Here is an 8,571-nt window from a genome sequence, read left to right on the forward strand (position 1 = left end):
AGGCAGAAGAGCATCTCTGAACACACAACATGTCGAACTTTGAGGCAGATGGGCTTCAGCAGCAGAAGACCACACACAAGAATTGAGGCAGTTCTGAAGGCAAAAGGGGGTCCAACCCGTTACTAGCGTGGTGTACCTAATAAAGTGGCCGGTGAGTGTGTATATATATATATAATTTGTGATATGAGCTCTGTGCATAAAGAAAATTAACTGCACAGACACAATTCTATGCTTTAAAATGATGTCAWTGGATATGAAAATGTCTGAAAGTGAATCACGCTGAGATTTTTGATCWATCTTTCAACTGTTCATAAATGTGTTAAATATTGAAGAAAAAATCCCATTCCCTTGAGCACGAGAACATACAGTAGCCCACAAACCTGAAAAATGGTACTTGAGAACCATTTTCCCATCTTCATGCTTGGCGAATGTTTGCATTAAGAACGGCTCCTTTCAGTTTGCCAAATGGGCCCCGTCCCCATGTCTCTCGCCCCTTTACAGATGGTCAGAGCGGCACCCGACCGACTCTGCAAAGGGGGCATTGATTCAAATGAATTTCCATTACAGAAAACTGGCTGGCTCGAATAAATCATGATAAAAATGGAACTCGTGGCCTGTCATCTCTCAAAGATCGGCTACCTTGGGACACTGCTGAAACCTCTCCTATCATATGCCCCAGTGAAGCAGAGACGATGGGGAAAGAGCATGGAGAGGATTTCTGTGCCAGAGGGAAAGATTCTGAAAGAGATTAAAATGCAGTTCACTCCTTTAAAAAAAATCCTTCTTTTCGAGTGTGGAGCCTTCTGGACACAGCAGAGACTTTTTTTTCCGTTTCCTGTTTTTCCCAGATCTGACGTGTCTGTGTGCTACTTTATAGCTATGGCCATCACTTCTGAATTACTCTGATAAATCACACGTCAGGAGGGAACAGCCACATAACACATTCTTATTTTTAGTCAGAATCTAGAGACTTGTTAGTCAATGTTTTATGCTTAAATAAAATGTGGATAAGTTGCAGCAACTAGAAAAATGTTCAAGAATGGGAAAAAAAATGTATGAAATTATCAGATTCAACGCAAAACACAGGTATTCACTGATAAATTAAACATTTCTAGGAAATCTTAATTTACGCATTTCAGCTGAATTAATTTGTTAAATATGTTTGACACTATAGATTCGTATTAGTAGTCATTTTAAAGGAGTTGTAAGATGTTTTTTAAAGAAATTATAAATGTCTGCTTCTTACCTTAAAGCTTTCTTTTTTCCCCTTTTTTTTTCAAATTCCTTCAGTGCCCATATGTTTGTGTAGTTTTCAATTTCTCTAAATAGCAAAAAAAAAAAAAAAAAGGAACAAGCTGGACTTCATTAAAAGATCTGACCATCTACAGATTTCTGGTTTAGGAAAAATTCTACACTGTCAGGATTTATTGGCAACATAAAACTGAGCCTGACAGTTCTGTCAGATGTTGTTATGGTGTTTCTCTGTCTTTCTGCTGACTTTCTGTTCATTTCAATCATGTCAACAGCTTTAAAGCCAAGATGTACTGAGCTCGTGTAACTAGATATGTCTGTATTTCTGGCTTCAGTGGTCCATAGAGTATTTCTTTCTCATACATTTGTTTTAGTAACTTTTTGGTTTTGCTGACTGAGCTTGACAGTAGTGCCTTCAGTGTCTTGAGTTTATCAAAATTAGCTTAAGCTCTATCTATTTGTAGCTGTCGAAGGAAATAAATTCAGGTTGCTAATAATTTAATTTCTTAATGAAATCCTTTTAGTGAAAGCAATGATAATGCTGTTTACTAAAGTATAAAGGTAACAGTAACAACTCACTCCAACCACCTGCTTTGAATGTTGTCAGTTCATTAAACAGCCGTTATCAGTCCCATACAATGTGTCCAGACTGTCCCTCCTCTACCTCCTAGTAGGTTGGAAGTCACTTATCAATCATTTTTATGCCTGATAATATGCATTTAGGTGCAGTGGGATGCGGAGCTCAAGCGGTCGGCCCGGTTTCCTGGGGGGGGAGCACGCGATTTGCAGCATGGAGATCCATCAGTGATCAACCCAGACATTGCTAACAGACAGACAGCAGAGTTTTCTGGCTCTGTTCAGACATATTTCAAACTTTATTCAAATGATCTCTGTGGCGCGTTAAACATTTCCTGAAACTTTTGTGCGTGTTTTAGTTTGGTTTATTTGACGAGAGGAGAGGGGAATATATTTAATCTTAGAAAACCAAAATCCAACTATTAAACAAGCCGTGTGAATTGGCTCAAATTTCTGTCAGCCGTAGCTCCCTAAAAGTTGCAGCAAGCTATGAGGTGGACAACTTTCAAAGTGGGTGTTCCAACCAAGTTATACAGAATATGGATTAAAGCAGCAGAAGACCTCACTGAGTGCCACTCTTGTCAGCTAAGAGCAGAAAACTGAGGCTATAGCTCAGAGAGACTCACCAAAACTGGACAATCAGAAATTGGTACATGTTTGCCTGGTCTGAAGGGTCTAGATTTATTGGATTCCAGCTATTTCCACAGCTACCAGATCTCAATCCAAATGATCACAACTGAGTGAATTATGGCCTAAAGGGCCTCTCATAGTCGTGGAACAGGAGACTCACATCATGGATGTGCAACTGATGAATCTGCAGCATTTGTGCAACTCCAGTTGCGATATCATATCTATTTTGTTTTGTTGTTATGAGATTTCTGTTCAGGAGCAACACACACACATATCCACGCACGCACACACACACACAAATACGCTAAAACTGAGTTTCTTTCCCCAAGAAAGAACTAAAATAAATAACAAAAAGCAAATAAAGAAAAATCAAAACAAATAAAGCAAGTGAATGTAGAGAAAGCACACGACAGCACTTTAAAAATTGTATTTAAACAGTTTATTCATTTAGATGAAGCTATAATGCAACACTTTGACTTGTGTTTTAGAGTTTTCTGCTGCTCTCCTTTTTATTTACTTCAGATGCCCAAATTTAAAGAACAAAAACTGTCCCTGATTGTGTGGAGTTTGTTATAAAACACAAAACTTTCCTCTTTTTTAATAATAAGAGGAGATGACGGTGACGTGGCTGACACAGCATGGATCTGTGCTAAAATTCAGGTTATAACATGACAAACATATTTCATTGTAGGAAATTCAGGAAATACATTTACTTTTTTCTTTCCTTTTGGGTTTAATCTAAAATGTTTATCTTTTTTATATTTACTTTTTGTGATGATGTTGCTGCTGAAGTTTGTTTCTTGCTCTGCATCTAGTAAACTTGCATTAGGCATAGGACTTCATGTCAATAACTGATTTTTTTTTTCATTTGGCTGCCTCCTTCTTGACAAGCCTGAAGACCAGAGTTGTAAAGTAACTAAGTACAAATACTTATTTACTGAACTTATGTAGAATTTTTGGGTATCTGTACCTTACTTGAGTAATTATTTTTCGGCCTACTTTTTACTTCTGCTTCTTACATTTTCACACAGTTATCTGTACTTTTTACTTCTTATATTTTTTTTAAAAAGACAAGAAGTAGAAAGTTGTTACTCTTATTTCATTTTTGCTTGTTTTCATTACAGCTTGTTATTGTAAAAAATATATATATATATCCATACAAATTGTGCCTCCTAGATAGAGTGAATTTAATTGTGGTTGAATGAGAAGTATAAATATATAAAATTCTGATACCGTATTAGTTTGTACACAAACAAATCATGTCACACTCCAGCAGGACATGATCATTAAAATAAAAGGTCTGTACTTAAGAAGTATCCGTATTTCATGAATTATATTATTGCATTTGGCTGCAGCCCTCAGATTTTTATTTTGGGGAAAATGTTTAGTCACCCTTGATATATGTATATAAACTGAAACAGCTGGACTAGTGCATCCTAAATTTAACATAAATTCATTATTTTAATACAATATAATAATTTCTGCATTGTTTTGGGGGAAGGCCACCTCCTAATAAATGTCATTACAGAAAATCTAACTGCTCATTTTAAATAAATACTTTTACATTTAATACTTAAGTACAAAAAATATCAGATACTTTAAGGTTTTTACTCAAGTAATATTCCTAAAGGAGACTTTAACTTTTACCAAAGTATTTTTTGGTAAGATACTTGTATTTTTACTCAAGTATCACTTACAACACTGCTGAAGACTTGTCAATTGTTTTTACACCAGATGCCCCTGACACAACCACCAAACTATCTGGRTGGGGTTAAGGGCTTTTCTCAAGTGTCTGTGGGGAAAATGAGTGGAAGTTTAGATGTGGATGCTTTTCCTGTCCCACCTCAATTTTTTGGCAACTATCTGAAGATTCAAACCTGCAACTATCTAATCACAGCCTTGTCCTTTACAAATCTACAGAATTATTTTAAACCTACCAAATGTGTGCCTCTCACACACAAACTTTGGTGGAGTTTTTGTGTCCTGTCTGTGCACACAATCATCCAAAATATGAACAAAAATGTTAACTTCGTTAAATAAGGACAGAGTCATCATGTGTTAAAAATAACTTTATTGGGAATTCAGTCATTGCAAATATTATTATGATTTCTTAAAATCCAAAATGGCATCAAAGTTTATGGAGAAGTGGGTTGTTTATTGATGTGAATTACAAAAAAAAAAAATGAAAAGGTCTGTGGGGTGGCTATGTAGATGTAGATTTTTACATTTTTAAGAGATACAATGAGTAAACTTAAACAGCATTACAGAATGTAAGAAAGATCCATCATATCATTCTCCATAACAGTATATCAGTGTTGTATAATGCACCACAAAGTGWTACTTGAATAAAAGTACAAGTTTCTTACCACAAAAAATACTTTGGTAAAAGTTAAGGTCTCCTCTAAGAATATTACTTGAGTAAAAGTCTTAAAATACCTGATATTTGTTGTACTTAAGTCTCAAAAGTAAATTTCTCACCTAAAATGTACTTAAGTATTGAAAGGTAAAGTATTGAGTAAAAATAAGTGGTTATATTTTCCATAATGGCATTTATTTACAGGTGACCCCCACCCCAGTTTTTTTTCTGAAGGCTGAAATGACTATGTTGTATTAAAATATCCATGTAAAAAATATGTATATATTGTGTCTATCTTCATACAAGGCTACACAATATGTCTGTGCCCTGCTGGAGTGTGACATGATTTATGTCATTTGCAGCTGGGATGAATTATAAACAAACTAATTTATTTTTCTACTTTCTACTTCTTACCTTTAAAAAAATAAGAAGTAGAAACTACAGATAATTGTGTAAAAATGCAAGAAGTAGAAGTAAAAAGTAGGCTGAAATTTAATTACTCAGGTAAAGTACAAATAACCAACATGTTTACTTAAGCACAGTAACAAAGTATTTGTAGTTACTTTAAAAGTCTTTGAATTATTGCAATGACATGGGCTTGTTCACCAAAGATCAGTCCATTTTTGCTGAGCCCACCTGAAAGCAGCACGGGGGTAGTAAAGAAATTTATCCGTTGTACACCTGAAGAGCTCTGAGAACAGGCTCCCCACTCTTCCTGAAATGTTTGGTCTTTCTGAAGAATAAGGATTTCTGTCGTCTGGTGAATTGCAGTTGTCAGGGTCTGTGAAAAAAAAAGAAATGAAACGATTCGTATCATTTTAATAAAACACTTCCGTGCTGTGTGGGACATGACGAACTTGGTAGATCTCATGTACTGCAGAATAAGAAAAATCACAAGTTGTTTTTAACTAAAAAAAACAATGAATCAAACCTCACCGTGAGCCGTGTTCAAAACTTGTGGTCGGTACATGCTCAGACAATCTGTCAAMACTTCAAACTCTCTTAACTCATCCTCAGTCATGCTTGGTCTGCGACCTGTTGAAGATGGGGAACATTAAAGATGAAATCCTTGTCTAAACTATCTTGACCATTCAGTACACCAAAACTGTGGATAAACTGTCCTGATGCATCTCAGTAATCCAGGGGGAAAAAAATCAAAAAGAAAAAAATTGTATAGGTCTTCTGGACGGGTTCTTCTCTAATGAAACGTTTCGTCTCTCCTCCAAGAGACTTCTTCAGTCTGAGAGTTTCAGGCAAAATTCAGGCTTTTAAGCACTGCCTCCATGTGACTGATACTCACTTCACATGGCTATCGTTGACTATCGCTGGCTATCGTTTATTTTCTAAACATGATGTCCCAGTGGCTTTCAAACCCCAAAACACATTACGGCAAAGGCTGGTTCACCCCAAAGATCTGGTGCCCCGGCACAAACAGAGCAATGTTGTATATGCTGTTAAGTGCCAGGAGGACTGAGATCAGTTATACATCGGGGAAACAAAGCAGCCACTGTTCAAAAGAATGTCCCAACACAGACGAGCTACATCTAATGGCCAGAACTCTGCAGTTTTCACTCATTTACAGGCCAGCGGTCACTCTTTCAGAGATGAGGATGTTCTCATTCTTGATAGAGAGGAACGTTGGTTTGAGAGAGGAGTAAAAGAAGCCATTTTTGTGAAGAAAGACCGTCCATCATTAAACAGAGGTGGAGGCCTCCGTTTTCAGTTGTCCCCCTCCTACAGCGCTGCTATAGCCAGTATCGCTCCACCCCCTGTTAACAATAGGTGTTAATTAGGTGTCAACGATAGCCATGTGATGTGAGTATCAGTCACATGGAGGCAGGGCTTAAAAGCCTGAATTTTGCCTGAAACTCTCAGACTGAAGAAGTCTCTTGGAGGAGAGACGAAACGTTTCATTAGAGAAGAACCCGTCCAGAAGACCTATACAAGTTTTTTCTTTGTGGATAAACTGTTTTAATTTTAGAAGTGGTGTCAGATGGGTCAAAAACTGCTGGACTGACCCAAGCAGCTCAGCCTGGTGTAAAGACTGCAAAGACAACTAGTGTGTAACCAAGGATAAAATGTGTGTATCTTTACAAAATATTGCTGCATCACTTATTTTTAAATAACCTTTTATACTTACTGAGAATCACAAGAAATGCAACTGAGGCATCATCTCTGATAACAAGGCAGTCCTGACATCTACTGTAAAGAATCGCAGCCTTTCGATCCGTTCGGAGTTCTGTTGATRAATCAGATGACCCAGTGTGGATCAACAATTTGCAGAAACTTCGGGGGAAATTTAACTATATTTAGTCATGAAAAAGGTGAAAAAATTTCAATCTTTACTGAAACAAATAAAAGTTCTTTGCAAAGCACTACATTCTAAATAAAATTACACATATATACACAATTTTATATTTTCAGATAATCAAACATAATTTCAAACACTCAAAGTAAATTAAAAGCAGTGCTAGTTGAAGAACATTAAACATTTTTATGTTTTTTTTTTACATTTTGTTTTTAAGTTTCATGCCTTGAAACATTTTTTTTATGGATGGAAAATCAAAACCTCAGATGGCTGCAACACAAACAGGGAGCTGGTTAAAGATAGATACATTAGCAGCAAAAGTTGGATAAGGAGTTAAAGTAACAATTAATTATATTTAACATGTGTTGACAAATTTCTTACCACCGAGGTCATTAACTTCAGCGACCACGTTGGTCTTGTAGTAATATTGGAAAGTTTTATTGTCACAAGTTCCATCACTACAAAATAAATAAACCAATACATGAAACATTTTAAACATAAACACATTTTACAACTGCTTTCAGGCAAATMAGATTACTTACATTTTTAATCTTATGTTGGCATCATAGTGGTCTGGTTTACCAGCTGGGGTGACGTCCACTTGAATACTTGGAAGAAATAACGAATTGAGCAACGCCGTTACCCAACAGTAGTTTGAGGATACGGCTATGAGATGCCATCTCCCGGTGACCTGGGAAAAATAAAAAGAAAAATGAAAAATAATTTGGTTTATCTCTTTTGACTGTTCGTCATCAAACTGAAACATTCATCACACTCCAAAACTAAAGCAAAAGTTTGGTTGTTAAAAGTGGGTGATGACTTACATCTGGACCTTCTTCCACTGGCTTCAGCAACAGGTCACAGGCCAACGATGCAGGCCGGCACGCTGGGATGAGACTCAGCACGACAACAACACACAAAACATTCATGGTGCCACAACAGGAAAATCGTCTCCGCTCTGTTTCTCTTTGTCTGTTTGTACTGGAATTTATTGACCAATTATTTTTCTGCTACTTCTATCCACCCCCTAAGTTCAATGTTAACTAGGTCAACTATGTTTACTTATCCATGAGCTGAAGAGCAGTTAAACAAGTGTACCAGCATAAAGACGACAACAGTTCTGTTACAAATATGTGGGATACATTGTTTTTTGCTGGACAAGTTTATAAAATATAAAACTGTTTTCTGAAATTTTGAATGAATTCCAAGCTCTGATTATTTCTGAGTGTTTGTGATCAAGCTCAGCGAGTTGTGCAACCATGTTTTGCAAAGTCAACATATACAGCGGGTAAAATAAGTATTGAACACGTCACCATTTTTCTCAATGAATATATTACTAGAGGTGCTAATGACATGAAATTTTCACCAGATGTCGGTAACAACCCAAGTGATCCATACATACAAASAAATCAAACCATAAATGTCCAGAAATGAAGTTATTTGTAATAAT

The sequence above is a fragment of the Austrofundulus limnaeus genome, unplaced genomic scaffold, assembly GCF_001266775.1.
Source record: "Austrofundulus limnaeus strain Quisiro unplaced genomic scaffold, Austrofundulus_limnaeus-1.0 Scaffold51, whole genome shotgun sequence".
NCBI classification, from domain to species: Eukaryota; Metazoa; Chordata; class Actinopteri; order Cyprinodontiformes; family Rivulidae; genus Austrofundulus; species Austrofundulus limnaeus.